Source organism: Cibotium barometz, chromosome 30 (assembly GCF_041138505.1).
Source record: "Cibotium barometz isolate CiBa-2024 chromosome 30, ASM4113850v1, whole genome shotgun sequence".
NCBI classification, from domain to species: domain Eukaryota; kingdom Viridiplantae; phylum Streptophyta; class Polypodiopsida; order Cyatheales; family Cibotiaceae; genus Cibotium; species Cibotium barometz.
This window is the reverse complement of record NC_141075.1, coordinates 4,957,393-4,971,750: the sequence shown is the minus strand read 5'-3', so window position 1 is coordinate 4,971,750 and position 14,358 is coordinate 4,957,393. Positions and strand designations below refer to the sequence as shown.

General features: G+C 46.0%; 1 protein-coding gene across 1 annotated transcript in view; it reads right to left on the bottom strand.

Moving 5' to 3' along the window:
• LOC147621085 (GPI transamidase component PIG-S-like protein) overlaps window positions 1-14,358 on the bottom strand; it is a 179,450-nt gene that overhangs the window by 141,802 nt on the left and 23,290 nt on the right. The window lies entirely within an intron of this gene.

Sequence of the window (14,358 nt, the reverse complement as noted above, 5' to 3'; positions counted from 1 at the left end):
GCACTATTTTTATTGCATGCAAGATCTCTATGTCTGGTTTACGGGCAAGGGATGCCGTCCCGAGAACACTACATGTGAATCTGTATTCTAACCTTTCTTGTGGGCTGTAAACAGGTGCAAAGTGTGACTGCAAACTCTTTGTTTATGTGTACAAGAGTTATTACTCATTTTTTAGTTTTGCAGTCCAAAGTTCACTGAAGAGTGGGTGGACATGTTAGAACTTAGAAGTAGTTTGGGTATTCAAACTTCTTTAAAGTATGGGCAAATAGTTTATAAGTGAGTTTGGGCCTTTTATACCTTTCAGTCAGCTAGGCATTAAACAGGCACTCTCTTTTATCAATAAATGTGTGGACGCCCTCTCCACTTATGGGAGAGGTGCGGTGTCATGTGAGGTGGACCAATTGTCCACCACCTTCCCTTTGGAGCTACACAACTCTCACTATTGGGGCAGATCATACATACTTGGCATTTTCACTAGCCGGATCACCAGTATCACCAGCCCCCCACATACCGACGCCACACACTACCATCTACTTCACACATGACATGGTAGACATATACACTGGCAGAGTGGAGGATGGGCTCCTACTCATGGATCCCCTGGCATCTATGGATACCATTACAACCCAGCTGGCATCACTCCTACACACGGCTGCATTAGAGAGCTTCCCACATCGTGTACACTCAGGAGAGCCTGCGAGACCTGGGACTATGCCCCAGAACAGATGGTATGATGACGAGTGCAGAGCCCTATACTCACGGCTCCGCATACAGAGAGCCCTGGGAGCCGTTTCCGCAAGGCATTTGACACAGTACCACGAGAGAGGCTCTTTCAGCGCCTGCAGTCTCTTGGCATACCAGCAAATATGACATGGGGCATCTATGCATTATATGAGCAGGTTTTTGGGCGAGTCAGATGTCCAGCAGGTATGTCCGAGACTATTGCTAGCACCATTGGTGTGAAGCAAGGATGCCCACTTTCCCCCACGCTATTTGGGTTATACATTGATGAGGTGGCTGACTTCATTACACGGGGAGGTGAAGATGGAGTTGATTTAGCAGGCACCTCAGTACATATTATGCTCTATGCTGATGATATTGTATTAGTGTCTGAGTCTCCAGGTGGTCTACAGCAGCATCTACATGCACTCGATGATTTCTGCACACAGAGGGGTCTTACTGTGAACCTTGGGAAAACCAAGGTTATGGTCTTTCATACATCGAGACAGGGCAGGAGTCAGCTGACATCCACTCTCGCAGGATGCCAGGTGGAGGTGGTGACATCATACGTGTACCTAGGGGTTACCTTCTCTGCAGCAGCCACACGCTTCACCATGGGTTTAGCAGCCAGAGCTAGATTGACACGGGGATATGCAGCATTGGCTATGCTAGAGAGACAGTGCCACCAGGCGCATTTTCAGGAGCCCCGGACGAAGGGGTGGCTATTTGACACATTAGTCACACCGGCATTGATGTATGGAGCAGCAGTATGGGCGCCAGAACTTGCTACCCATTGGTGGACACAGATAGAGAGACCACATGCCCTCATGATGGCACGTATTTTTCGCAGCAAACCGTCAGTACCTCATGACATTATCCGAGCAGAGTTTGCTACGCCTCCTATGATGGTAGAGGCCATATTTCAGACTATATGCCTGCTAGATAGATTCAGAGAGATGCCATAGGACAGATTATCAAACAGAGCTTTTGAGGCATCTAGATAGTTGGCTGAGGTAGGAGACAGAGGATCATGGTATGCACAGGTCACACATTGGTTCTCACAGCATGGCCTAGACATGGATCATCTACCACCATTCCAGTATGACAGGGATGCACCACATATCCGTCTCTCTCATAGTGAGAGGAACAGAGTATTGAGACAGGATCTATGGCAGCTCTATACACGAGAGACATGGATATCGCCTACACAACCTCTTCCACCGAAGATGCTATACTATAGAGATCACTTCATGAGTATAACTGATGATGGATTTATAGAGAGGCCTAGATACATGGAGGGCTTTTTACCACACGGCTCCCGAGTGGCTATTGGTCAGCTCAGAGTTTCATCACACTGATTGGAGATTGAGACTGGCAGAGCAGCACGGATCCCCCGAGAGGAGAGGGTATGCAGATTGTGCAGAGAGGAGGTGGAGAGTGAGGAGCATTATGTATGCAGATGCAGAGCATATACAGCCATCGGAAAGAGATATCCCATTTTATTCAGAGAGCCACATTCCCTACGCCAGATCTTTGAGGCAGCAGACCAGCGCATACTGGGGAGATACATTCTAGACATACATTGCCACAGAGAGACATTATTACAGGCTCAGACAGCTCCAGAGGGGGGGCGACAGACACAGATTACTACATTTTTTCAGAGATCCATCCCCCTCCCAGCCCCTACACGGCAGGGAATTACTCTCCAGAGAGCAGAGACACTTAGAGCCCGCAGGAGACAGAGGACACCTGGCTTTCGGACACCACGCCTATACCAGAGAGAGATGACAGAGATCAGAGCTCAGTTTCACAGAGAGGGTGCGGAGCGACTAGCTCGCTTCAGAGCACACCCAGGCATATTCTTCAGGGAGCTGTGGACACCCCCTTCACTGATGTATACCATTTTATACCCAAAGTATGGTACAAGATGGAGCTAGCTAGGTTGCATATCATGATTGTATACTCCATGCATATAGCTTTGCATTCTCCTAGTAGTAGAGCTCCATCCCCTGCACACCCAGATTCAGCTTTTTTTATTCAGTACTTTTTCATTTTGTTGGGATGACAGAGGATACCCCATACAGGTACTCCGATTTTTCTGATAGGCCGAGTTCGGTCTTTTGGAAGACGTTAATAAAATCTCTCTCTCTCTCTCTCTCTCTCTCTCTCTCTCTCTCTCTCTCTCCCCACATGTCTTGCAAGTTTGGATTTCCACATCCTACATCGGCACACACATGATTGAAATTTATTTTCATTTCATAAATGTCATTGGAAATCTGAAAAATATTGCCCATGAAGCTTGAATCACCGTGGTAGAAATGCAAATGAAGGACACTATGCTAAAAATTTATCTTATGTATTCCATCATGGTTATGCACATGAGGGACAATCGTTCCACAGTAAAGGGATAGTTGACTATGTGTTCAAGGGACAGCCGTCCCATGGTAAAGAGAGAGTGCATGCGACACTAATAAGAAAGATGCTATGCTTGCCGGGATGGAAAATATCTAGAGGTAGCTTCATAATAGAGATGCCCAACAAAAGAGTTTGCATGAGGATCCTGGTCTAAGACCGGTATTGGATGCACAAAGGTACTCGGCTTTTGTGAATGATGCATTGGAAACTGTTGCATTGGAATTGAGTGTCAAACCAAGAGAGATGGCACTCTCTTTTCTCATCGATCAAGGTGATGTAGTGGAGGTGAGATTTTGTTTAAGAAGCCACCTCGTTTGAACCCTTTTGGAGATACTTCCGCAAAGCGGAAATGTGTGGTCACCATGAGAGGGAACAGGTGTTAGTAACCTCTCGTCATGATTCTACTACACATGGTACCCCATCTCACAGGCCTACCTCTTCACTCCCAAGTGCTCATCACAAGAAACCAACTCATGTTTCTGCCTCTACAACGATGGAACTGGAGCCTTATGTTTCTCGTGCCAGATAAAAGCAAGAGGAGAGCCGAGATTGATGAAAAGGATGTGTATCACAGGAAGGGGACTAAAGAGTTCAAGGCAGGAGACAAATCATGAAAGTTTGAGAACTATCGTGGATAGTTTGACTCCAATAAAGCCTATCTTTTATCTCCTAGTTTGAAATCGCCTTTCATGAGGAAGAGTTCTCAGAAAGATAAAAACTCAAACGTGGGAATGTACATGAAAGGTATTGCTGCACATTGGTGGTTGGCCGAGAAGCTTCCGTCAAAACCATCACCACCAACACCATCACCACATGGGTTGAATTTAAAGACATCAATTTTTGCCTCCCAATTTCGCCAAAAACATACACAAAAAGTGGCTTTGCTAGATTAGAAAGAGGTGGAATCAATCACTTTATATGTATCAAAGTTTTGGAAGGTATTGTTGGAGGTGATTCCCTTCGTAAAAATTGATGAAGAGGTAAAGAAGAGAAAGTTTGAATCGGGCCTTCAACCCATCTTCCAACATGGGCTTGAAATCTAATAGTTTGCAAAAAGGGAAGGACAAAGCACGCCCATTTCTGCAAGAAGGTGGATAGCCACCTAAAAGGGACTCAAGGATGCCAAGAATTTCACAAAAGCTGAGAAGCAAGAGAAAGAAGTAAACGCTGCAAAGCGTAAGAGGTACGACTTTCCAAAAAGAACAAGGATTCCTATATCCGTTAGAAGAGATATTTTGAATGTGTGTTGCATGCGCGGAAGCCTTGCTGTATTGATCCATAGCCCTAAGCCTCATTAAGAACAAGATGTTGATTTAAACATGATTAAGACACGTGAGAGAGAAGAAGAGAGAGATAGTTGGTGTCAAGTTTTCTTGTATTAATATGGTACAAAAAGGTTGTTGAATGCTTGTGCATGGTTAGGCCCTTGGTCAGCCCTTACAGGTGACCTTTGGCCCCTTCTACATGCTAACTGCTGAATACTACTTCTTACAATGATGAATGATTGACTTGATTCTACTGAATAATGGCTTCATTCTTATATGCTATGTTGAGGTGTTGGTCAGCCAGTCCCAGATGCTGTCGGCCAGTTTTGGACAAGAAAATGCTGATAAATATGTATTTAATGTTGCGCTTACTATACTGCTTGCCCCAAGCCTAATGGCCTTCACCTAGATGCTGCCAACTGCTGCCTGGACTCCATGCCGGTTGCTTCCTCTACCCTTGCTTTGACATATAAAATGAATGTAATCTCTCACCCCATTTAGGCGGGTCCTCTGTTTTGAGCCCAGGGAGCTCAAAATGAATGTATTTGTGGTGTGAGTTGAGTTGTGCAAACAGAGGCAATGCACTTTGTGGGTTGGTTCCTTTTCTTGGGCACATGGGTGTTCAAAAAGTACTCGGGTGAATCCGCCCAAGCAAGATGGTGCGCATAATGGACTTAAGTGCCTAGACTGGTAGACACCTGCACACGCATTGAGTAGAACACTCCAATTTAGCATTGAGGGGAAGTGTTAAAAGATGACTTTGGCACAATGCCAAATTGTGGTGGGTGAGTGTTTGGTTAATTGGATAGTGGTCAACTGTGAGTTGAAAGAACACATCCTTCGCTTAAGAGGGGGCGTTGAAATATGTAAGCTCGGGTTATTTGATTGAGTGTGTTACCACACCTTAGAGGTGCAAGATATTATCTTCTTAGTTGTGGAAAGATAAGAATTCTACATGAGATATTGTGTGAATGGTGAGAGCCACATGAAAGAATGTGGAAAAGGGATTGCCACATCGCATGACATTCTTCAAGAGTACGATTATATATCAAAATATCAAGGAGGATATGTTTCGTGCATGTCTCCAAGGCATCATTAGATTGGGAGAAGTACATCCTGATAGTCAAGTTTAACTATAACAATGCTAAGCATGGGGCTACGGGTTACAGTCTGTTTATGCTAATGTACGAATACCAACCTAGATCTCATGTAACCCTTGGACTTAAGGGTATTAAGATTGATGCAACAAGAGATTTCTTAGCAAATATGCAACAAATGGTAGTCAGTGTACGCGACGCTATCAGAAGTGCACAAGATTGTGCACGGTCTTAAGCTAATAGGTAGTATTCACCAAGTGAGTTCACCGAAGGAATGCTAGTTTATTTGAGAGTGCCCAAGAGTTGAGAGACGTTACATACAAGGAAGGTTGGGGAGTTATCCTCAAGTTACTATGGACCTTTTAGGATCTTAAAAAAGATTGGTGAGGTTGCTTATAGACTAGAGTTGCCTCCGAATGTGAAAGTTCATCCAGTCTTTCCTGTCCGTCCACTGAAAGATGCTGGGAGCTGAGGATAATCTTGTTACCTCTCAAGAACTTGTTAAGGTTGAGGACTTGTCCTATGTTCTACATGAACTCGAGAGGATGATAGATTTCAGAGAAAGACAACTTAGGAACAAGTTGATCCCTGAATATAAGATTAAGTGGAAAGATAGAGCGGCAGAGGACTCGGACTTTGGAGTAGACAGCTAGTTTGAGTAAGATTTTCTCTAATTTCATTGGGGTTAGAAGACCTCAAGATCAAGGATTAGCAGGTAGATACTTGGCTAGGGTTTTGTAAATCCCCATAGGATCTCCTCGTAGAACGCTCCTGGTACAATACTCGAAACCTGTAAACAAACCAAACAAACAAGACGGGGGTGCAGGCTTGACTCACCTCCCAACCTCGACAGTCGCCGTGGGCAAGCCCACAAGACTTGGCTGTCCCCACCGAGCAACAAGCTGAGCTAACTAGATGGACATACCGACCATTCTCTACCTCGTGACGTCCCATACCGCCACGAAGCTACTCTCGCGGGCCTCGAGACTGCTGCCAGCCTCGGCTGCATGAAGCAGGTGCACGTCTGCACTAGATCCAAGCTCCTAGCCATAGAGCTCTCACAACGTCACGTGAGACTCTATATGACTAATCACTAACCTTGGCCACCCTTTTATAGGCTCTTGGCCGGTCATCGGGCGTCTACACTTGGATGCCCGCCCGTCCATACTTGGGTGCCCGCCCGTTAGTCTATCCCTAGCTCAGCTCATCAATCAGCCTGCCTAGCTCCAAGCTTCCCCAAACCTCGAAGCTAGTCTTGTGTGCGTGTAGCACACGGTAGATACACACTGTGCATGTCACCAATTGGCCGACCATTTGGTCCATCTCCAGATTTTGTGTCTCGTTCACTTGAGGCCAGGCCAGTGTCTCATGTGAAGAGGCCAGTATTTTGCTGACATGGACGGGAGCCAGACTGGTGCCACCCGTGTGTTAGCAGGATGGTGTCGTATGGACGGGAGCCAGACTGGTGCCACCCGTGTATGACCTGGACTGTGTTCGACCCATGGGATTGTCACGCCATGGAAGAGCCAGTATTCGTGCCGTGTTTTGCCTATGGGACTGTCACACCATAGGGAAACTCGTGCCTGGAACTGTGTCTTACCTATGGGACTGTCACTCCATAGGAAGACCAGGTTTTTATGTTTTTATGTCGTGCCAGTTTTGTGCCGACAGATATTTTGTACTTGTTCCATGAACGGGAGATATATCCATGTTACTATTTGCACATGCACACATATTTTGCATGTTTGAAATTGTTTTCGCATGACATGTATTTTTGTGTTTGCCTGCTTGACGTGTTACTTACTGAGCGGGGACGCCTGCCAGTGAGTCGTGAAGTCTGCTCTGTTTTCTGACGAGTTTTGGTGCATGTGACCAGGTGGTAAGTATATCGCACATGTTGTTTTAATATTTTATTTCTAACCTTTTGTTTTATAAGGTTAAGTGTTCACATTCATTTAAAAGTGGGCACCCACTTAGGGCCCAAGGTGGGGAGCCCCACTTAAGTGAGTGTGGGGGTGGGCATAGTCACCTACCCACACTCCTCACCCACATGCAAGCGTGGAAATCACTAGTGTAACTCCACCTTAAGTTTTATAAAAAAAACCTTCTCCTTCAAGCATGGATCATCACCCGGCGATCACCTTCTTACGTTGAGAAACCGGCGACCATCTCTCTTGCGCTTGTTTTTCCCAGGCGGCTGGCTGCTCTACCGATTGCACACGCTTCAGGCTGCCCACCATCTACTGGCGGCTGCAAGCGCCTGTCTTTCAGCAAGGCTGGCCACCATCCACAGGCGGCTGCCCACCATTTACTGACGGCTGCCCATTCAAATCAGCCGGCTCCACCTCCACTTCAAGAACTGCTGCGCTGCCTTTTCTCAACAGGCGGTTGTGTGCACTTCTACAGCCAGACATCTCCCATCTATACAGGCTGCGCATCATCACCTGTAGACGATCGTGCACAGCATCACCACCTCCAGGCAGCTGTACACTACATCTCCAGTAAGGCCGGTGGCTGTGCGCTCCATCTCCTGCGAACTGCTCATCCTTTCCACGCTGCAGCCAGACATCTCCTCCCTTGCTAGCAGGTGCTCCTTCTCTCACAGCAGGCGGCTGTGCTCTTTGTGGTTGTACTTACCCTGGTGGCCACACTAAGTTTATCTACAAGGCGGCTGTGCCATCTCAACAAGGTTGCACATCTTCTCCACTGGCGACTAAAAGAGGAATTCACATCTCCTGGGTGGCTACATCTTCTACACAAATACCACGGGTATTGGTTCTCTATCAGCCATCCACAAGTAAGTGAATTTCAGATTTAAGTAAAGTATTTTGTGTTTAAATCTGATAAGGGATTCCCGACTCCCTATACGGCCAACACCCGTTCGGTGCCGGGTTGTCCAAGCTCTATTGGAGAACCTCGGTCCAAAGGTGCTAAGATCGGGAGAGCCAGGCGTTAGTACGAGAGCGCCTGTTTGTGCGTGGTCTCGGAACACCACTGAGGCGCTCTCCGCGGAGTCCAGTGAAAGCACAGGACCGTAGAGATTGGACCGCGCTAGTGGTCATTCTGCTTCGAGCATCTACATTGAATTTCGACTTCGAGCCTATTTGTTTGGTACTGTTTTCATATGTACATGGACATCATCTGGTTCTTGGAACCCATGGAGCATTGTATTTATTAAATACTCCCAATAAATATATATTGAGAGGGGGGTCGGCCCGTTCCGGCCCCAGTGCTGGTGTCCATCTTTCCATTTCATTTTCATTTCAATTTCAAGTTGTATTAAGTTGTCCATCTCAAATTTGTGGTTTTAAAGTTGTGCTATTAAGCGTGTGGGTGTCCAACGGAGTCTTCCCACTTGACGGGATCGGTTTCATTGTGCACATGACATACTCCCCTTCCTCTAAGAGCTTACTCCTGAGCTCACTAAAAAGCCAGGGTGATCTCTGTGAAGAGTAGTCAATGCCTCCCATGTAATGTCCTCCTCAACACGATCCTTCCAATTGATCTTGTATTCCGTGATAAGCATATTACGCAATCTTCTTTCACGAAATCCAAGAATCTTTTCAGGTTCGTGTGGAACGAATGTCATGTCCTCGACATCTATGATTTCTTGAGGAGTAACTAACTGGTCTGTTCCACCCAGTACTTCCTTAAGTCTACTGACATGAAATACAGGATGAACTTTCACATGAGAAGGCAAATCCAATTCATATGCGACTGAACCAATTCGTCGTGTAATACAAAATGGTCCACAGTATCTAGGGGATATTTTCGGAGATTGACCTGTCCGTAAAGTCTCGGAATCTTTCGGAACTCGCAAATACACCATCGTTCCTTCAGAGAAGTCTCTGGGTGAACGATGTCTATTAGAATAAAATCTGTCTCGATCTTGAGCACTTCTAATAGATTCCTTCGCAACTTGTAACATTTCTTGCAAGCAATGTGAGGCTGCAAGATTCACACGCATGGTCCATGAGAGGGCGTCCCCTGCTCGTAAAATAGACATACAGATCTTGCATGCAGTAAGAAAGTTCACGCGAAACAATTCCAAGCATACAGTAATGCCATGGGGTAAAATATATTGGACAATCTCCCTCTCCATGAATACCCAGGCCGAGCTCCATTTTTCTAGAATCCAGCCTGTCCGATGTAAATAAAGAGGCGCGCCTTCAATTTTGAGCAACTGAAGCTGCTCCATTGTCTTTCTTCAGAGCTGGAATTTCTATTTTCTTTTCCTTAGATGTAGGAGTTGATTTCCCTTTTCCATTTTGAGACCTTCCACCAAAGCTAGAGCTGCTTCTCTTGTTACCTTGAGACTCTGGTGTCCGAATAGTTTGCAATGATATACACTTCTCAATCTCAGCCATGGGAGTTGCACTCTTGATTTTTCGGCCTTTGTGAGATCCACCATAGCAAGCTCCAAAGCATTTCTCAAATCTCTAAGCCACAGGCTGAAATTGTACCAAAAACATTACAAACACTTTGTAATTACTTGCGTAACTTTCAGCTAGGTCACAGTGGTGGTTAATCCCTATGGATCAAGCTAAGACACTTCAACACATACATATGTATAACGCTATCCAAATATATATGTATACATCCATAAGTGTACTTTCAGCTGGAAATTCTGCAATACAAACATTCGCAATAAGTATACTTTATGTGTAGATGGCTATACGTATGCCAATGCATTGAGGGTACTCAATGCATTGACATACAAACATTCGAAATAACCATACTTTATGTCTAGATGGCTATACATATGCCAATGCATTGAGGGTACTTGTAAAACAACCTTAACACATATCCATCATCACTTTGCATAAAACATAAAAGATGGACAAAACATCCACAAATGCTGAAAATGGAGCTTGCACGTGTGACACCGCATAGAGGCTGGAATGGGCCGACCCCACCCTTGGAGTATTTTATTACCCAAGGAGAATAATACCATGTACAAGCTTTGAGGGCCTTACTCTCCCCATGGGAGGTGCCAGATTATCCATATACAAATGCCATAACACAGCCCAACACGAGGGAACATAGGCTGTAGAAATGCCGAGCCAACAATATAATCCATATACCTCCGTGTGGGTACTGATTCTTCCCCAAAAACCACGGGTCTTCATGCAATAGAGCTAGTACAGCAAGTACAACTCTCCATTCAACCGGTATAGCAGGTACATTGGCTGGTACAACCGGTACAATGGCAGGTACAGGGGTTGGTACGGCCAATACGGTGGCTGGTACAACAAGTACAAATGTTGGTACAACATGTACAGTGACTAGTACAGCAGGTATAGTGGTTGGTACATCAAGTACAATGGCTGGTACAGTCGATACAATGGATGGTACAACAAGTACAATAAGTACAAGGACTGGTACAACTAGTACAATGGCTGGTATAGTAAGTACAAAGGCTGGTACAACAAGTAAAATGGCTAGAAATCATAATAAATGATTAAATACCCTTGCCTTCAGTATTTCTTCGAGATGGAAGCCTCCAAAAAAGTCCCCAACAGCCGGTATTCTTCATGAGCAGCCTTCAAGAGAGAGAGAAAGAGAGTAGCCATCATTAGGGAAGTCTTCAACGGTGGTAGAGGCTAGTGTGCAGCAAGAAAGCCTTCATTAATGAAGAGAGAGGGCTCCAATTTATAGATTTGGGCCTCCCATGAACTAGTACAATGGCTGGTATAGCAGGTACAAATGCTGGTACAAGCACAATGGCTAAAAATCATAATAAATGATTAAATACCCTTGCCTTCAGTATTTCTTCGAGATGGAAGCCTCCAAAAAAGTCCCCAACAACCGGTATTCTTCATGAGCAGCCTTCAAGAGAGAGAGAAAGAGAGTAGCCATCATTAGGGAAGTCTTGAACGGTGGTAGAGGCTAGTGTGCAGCAAGAGAGCCTTCATTAATGAAGAGAGAGGGCTCCAATTTATAGATTTGGGCCTCCCATGAGCTAAAATGGGAAGAGAAGGCTACAATGACAAGTGGAGAGCCACACATTAGCTGAAGGGACAAGTGTGAGGCCACTTGTCTCACTTTGATCCATTTTCTAACAAGTGTCACGCCACTTGTCTCACTTTGGTCCACTTTCTTGCCACATGTCCCAATCAAAGAGATGGGTCCTTCCATAAACTTTATCTCTAAAAATATCCCAACTAGTAGACATTCTGTCATAGGCACTTTGCCAACTCTTGGTATCTGCTCAATTCCAGATGTAATGACGCGAACAAAATTTCCATCGGGGTCGGGCCAAAAATAGCAACTCTCCTAAATTTTAGAAGTGTGGTCCCTTTGTATTCTAGGATAATCCCCCATTCCCAAAGCTTGTACTTTCCAAATATTTAGACATCTTGGAGTCCACCAGACTCCTTTCATACTGGGAAATGTCCAAGCTAGTGATATTCTTCCCAACTTCTTAAAAGTTGTCCGCAACTTTAAGCTTCAAGCCATATATTCAAGATATAATCATGTCCCATCAAGTGGGCGAGGTCTCAAAAATCCAATATATCTAAAGAATCCATGTCCCAAACAATGGGTGAGACCCCCATGGGAGGTGCCGGATTATCCATATACAAATGCCATAACACAGCTCAACACGAGGCAACCAAGCCGGAACATAGGCTGTAGAAATGCCGAGCCAACAATATAATCCATATACCTCTGTGTGGGTACTGATTCTTCCCCAAAAACCACGGGTCTTCATGCAATAGAGCTCGTACAGCAAGTACAACTCTCCATTCAGTCGGTACAGTAGGTACAATGGCTGGTACAGCCGGTACAGTGGCTGGTACAGTAGGTACAAAGGTTGGTACAGCCGGTATGGTGGCTGGTACAGCAAGTACAAATGTTGGTACAACATGTACAATGACTAGTATAGTAGGTACAATGGCTGGTACAGTAGGTACAAAAGCTGGTACAACCGGTAGAATGGGTGGTATAGCAAGTACAACAAGTACAAGGACTGGTACAGCCAGTACAATGGCTGGTATAGCAAGTACAAAGGCTGGTACAACAAGTAAAATGGCTAGAAATCATAATAAATGATTAAATATCCTTGCCTTCAGTATTTCTTCGCGATGGAAGCCTCCAGAACAGTCCCCAATAACCGGTGTTCTTCATGAGCAGCCTTCAAGAGAGAGAGAAAGAGAGTAGCCATCATTAGGGAAGTCTTCAACGGTGGTAGAGGCTACTGTGCAGTAAGAGAGCCTTCATTAATGAAGAGAGAGGGCTCCAATTTATAGATTTGGGCCTCCCATGAGCTAAAATGGCAAGAGGAGGCTACAATGACAAGTGGAGAGCCACACAATAGCTGAAGTGACAAGTGTGAGGCCACTTGTCTCACTTTGATCCATTTTCTAAGAAGTGTCAGGCCACTTGTCTCACTTTGGTCCACTTTCTTGCCACATGTCCCAATCTAAGAGATGGGTCCTTCCATAAACTTTATCTCTAAAAATATCCCAACTGGTAAACATTCTGTCATAGGCACTTTGCCAACTCTTGGTATCTGCTGAATTCCAGATGTAATGACGTGAACAAAATTTCCATCGGAGTCAAGCCAAAAATAGCAACTCTCCCCGCCTACCCCTCTGCTGCCCCCGCCTGCCCCTTTGCCCTTGCTTCCCCACCTGCTCCCCACCTTTGCCCCCCTTCCTCTGCTCCCGTTTCCCCAGCAACTATTTTATCTAGATTCAAGTTGGCCGCCCACTTTTCTTGATTGGTCTTATGGCTTTTTCTGCCGCAGCCAATCGCTCATCACCCCCACTGGCCGGGAGAATCATCAATTTTTCACAAGACGAGCTCACCTCTCTTCAGCACAACATTGACCTTGAGGTCCAGACTACTCTTGTTGCGAGAGTTTATGGTTCCCACCCTTCTCGTTCTCACAGGCCCGTGAATGGCTTCTAGCAGCTCTCCCTTCGGAGCTGATTGTGCACTTTCAGGATACTCATTTACTTGGTCGAGGCTTCTTCCAGGTGGACTTTCATTCTTCAGAAGCTACTTCTTAGGCTTTGGCTAGCAACCCCTTTCCTCTTGGTCCTAGGAAGATTTTCTTCTTTTAGTACCAAGTGGGCTTTGATCCAGTGGTGTAGGATCGGCGCCTTACCCTCACTACGGTTCCCTGCTCTTCCTTCGTCCTATTGGAAGCTTTTAGCTTCCATAGGGGCATCCTTTGGCCAGGTTCTAGAGGTAACCAATCCTCCCGAGCTCTCCCGCCTCAGCTTTCGCGGCCGTTACTGCCACTCTTGATGGTGTACCCCGGGTCCTTGTGCTTGTTCCTGATCCATCGATTACTGATGATCATGTTATGCTTCAAAGACTCGACGGATCTCATTTCCGCCAGAGGATGGAGATTGCAGGCAGACCTGACCAATGTCGGATTTGTCGTCGACAGGGTCACATTGCTAGAGATTGTCCTAGATCGAGGGGCCATGCTAGGAGGCGGCGTGGTCCTGCCCATCAAAGGCCTTCTGCAGATGCCGAGACTCCAGCTGCTCCTTTGACACAACAGACCACACAACGTTGGGTTGTGGTTAGGGATGGCAGGCACCCTCGGACCCCCGTACCTGCCCCTTCACCCACACTCCCTGTGGAGCACCCTAACCCCTATGCAGCTCTTGCCTCACAGGATGTTGATCCTTTTTTGGAGGATGAGGCCTTGCACGCACATGATCTGGATCCCTCGCAGGAGGATGCTCCATTACAGTTACAGGATGATTGCACCCTTGAGGATGATGTTGCACATTCGCATTGTCATGGTACCTCTCCAGTTCTGAGGACTAGCCCTGGCTTTTCCCCGGAGTGGGAGAGAGACGTAAGGTTTACATCGTCAGATTTTCCCTCCCTTACCTATG